Raw genomic sequence first — 2,965 nt, 5'->3', positions numbered from 1 at the left:
CAAAGGTCGGGGAAGGCCCCTGTGACGTCACCTGAACTGCGATTTCCTTCTTCGAATGTCAGGGGGAACCTCACTACCCCGGGGGAGATGCATAACAATGAACTCATTCATAACAATTATAGCCTGTATCAGCCCAGAATCACAGTTTTCAGCACTCTTTGGGTTTGCATGGCGATTCAGAAAAAACACGATTAAACACGATTTCAGACGGAAGCCCGTCTTTATTGTCACACGAACACTACAACACATGCATGCGGCCACTACACACACTCATGCTGACGGTGGCCAGTGAAATATATCCTCTGCATTTGACCCATCCAGGCTTGTCCTTTCCTCCAGGGGGCAGGCCAGGAGCAGTGGTCGCTATTTCGTTCCAGCGCCCAGGGACCATCATTGGACCAACTTCAGATGTTGTTGTCACTGGTCGGATGACGATCTTCTGCATGTTTTTAGTGAGGGGTTATGTACGGAGGAACCCCCTGGGGGGGGGTTCCTTTGCCTTTCCGACATGCTGCCACTCCGAACGTTAACTTCCATCATTCGGACTGGCGGTCGTTCACCTTAGAAGCCGCAATGCCGACCTTAGGTTTAGGCGTGGGGGTGGGAGAGGTTAGGTTTTGGGTTAGGGTCTGGGGGAGGTTAGGTTTAGGCATAGGGGGAGGTTAGGTTTGGCGTGGGGGTTGGGAGAGGTTAGTGAAAAACGGGGAATATAGACCCCCTTTCGGAGTGCCGATATTTCGGAGTGGCAGAACGTCGGAGTGGCAGCACGTCGGAGTGGCAGCATGTAACCCCCTGGGGGGTACGGGGAGAACATGCAAACTCCACACAGAAAGGCCCTTTCGACGAGCTAGCCCACCTGGGCAGTAGGCACTGAAGATATGGGGGGGTCACAACTCCAGCGCCCACAGCATCCCAGGTGGGAATCGAACCCGAGCTGTGAGGCGACAGCGCTTACCTCATAGGCTCATAGGCCAACACACATGGTCACGCATGCACTCCCCCAAACCCCCCCCCCCCCCCCCCCTCCCTCCTTAAAACCCCACCCCCCGCCTTCAGCAACATCCCCCCGCTCTTGCAACCCCCCCCCCTTTCGCACCGCCCCCCTTTTTCTTGTTGTTGTTTGTATGTGTTTTATGTCTGTAATTCCTGTACATATAACAACAAATGTATACAGTATGTATTGTATAATATTGAAGTGTGCCTTTATTACTTTTCAAACTAGTAATAATGTTACTAATCTTAATCTGAGTGTTGACGGTGATACCCATCCGTGTTTCATGTCTGTCTCTTTTATGTTTTATGTTTAGAGGACCGCAATGGAAATATGCCTTTGGCTTTATTGTGTTTTTATCCTCGGTGATTGTCTGTTTTTGTATTTGTGCCCTGTTTTGTTGACATCACCAAATAAAGTCAGTCAGTCAGTCAGTACCACTGCACCACCGTACCCCGAATGGAAGAGTATACTGAAAACATAGGGGGTGGATGCCAGGCTAACAATTACAGGGTGGTGCCACATTCACACTGGAATCAACAAGTGTCCACCCGATTCGGCCACAACCTGGTTTAACCCTTTCAAACACAAAATCACCCTGGGAATAACCGTGCCTGGCTGGACCTCGGTCTGAAAGGGGTCACACCCATCACCCAGGGTGATCAAGAGCCGACATACCAACAATGTGTGTGTGTGTGTGTGTGTGTGTGTGTGTGTGTGTGTGTGTGTGTGTGTGTGTGTGTGTGCGTGCATGTGCTTGTGTCCCTATCAGCCCATATCCCATGGCAACACCACAATGAAAAGGAAATATAATAGCCTAGCTAATCCCATATAGAGTTCAACAGTGGAAATGGGATAAAAAAATAAGAATGTTGTCCTGCTTTTTATTTTTTATTTTTGCTCCAAGTGAAATGTTTTATGGTCACTCACATGGCTGGTTGGCTTGGTTCCAGGCTTAAAACTCTAAAAAGTGGGCGGTCACTGTTGCGCTCTATAGCTATACATTTTAGAAGAATATCATACAAATATCAGCAATACTATGCCATATGAGATCAAAGAAAACATCATAAAATATAATAATATTCGATATAATCTATTTCTATATTATTATAATCTTACACTCTTACATTTTATGATCTAAATTAGTGTTATATAATTATTGTAAATTGTATGGCAGTATAGGCTCTAATGGATGAAAAGGCATGACGGTTTTTAAGCATTTTTGCTGTAGTGTAGCCTATTTTGTCTTTTTTGTTTGTTTTCTTATCAAGTCAAGTCAAGTCAAGTCAAATTTTATTTATATAGCACCTTTCATACACAAAGGCAATTCAAGGTGCTTATGATGACATTTTAACCAATTGTCATAGTTTAAACTTTACACACACACACGCACACGCGCACACACACACACACACACACACACACACACACACACACACACACACACACACACACACACACACACACACACACACACACACACACACACACACACACACACACATCACTGCCTATAGTATGGGATTGTTCTAAATTCCTCGATCGGGACAGGCAGATGTTTGGAAGCTTCTCACACTTTGTCTGAGGCGACACACCCATCGATTGCCCAGGGCGACCAAGAGCCAGCCACAACGCGCGCGCGTGTGTGTGTGTGTGTGTGTGTGTGTGTGTGTGTGTGTGTGTGTGTGTGTGTGTGTGTGTGTGTGTGTGTGTGTGTGTGTGTGTGTGTGTGTGTGTGTGTGTGTGTGTGTGTGCGTGCGTGCGTGCGTGCGTACGTGCGTGTGTCAGTGCGTGCGTGCGTGCGTGTGTGTGTGGAGGAATCTGCGCCTCACCAGGCTCTCCTCTCGGCTGCAGCGGGACGCACTGCGCGCATTTCGGCATCATTTCAAAGCAGAGGAGGAGAGGAAACGCGACAGAAAGTGTGTGTTTTCATGTTGAGACGGTGACCCGCAGGCTCCCTCCTCCTCGGTCGGG

This window comes from Poromitra crassiceps, assembly GCF_964638095.1.
Source record: "Poromitra crassiceps genome assembly, chromosome: 2".
Classification (NCBI taxonomy): Eukaryota; Metazoa; Chordata; class Actinopteri; order Beryciformes; family Melamphaidae; genus Poromitra; species Poromitra crassiceps.
The sequence above is the reverse complement of the archived record's forward strand: the minus strand, read 5'-3'. Positions refer to the sequence as shown.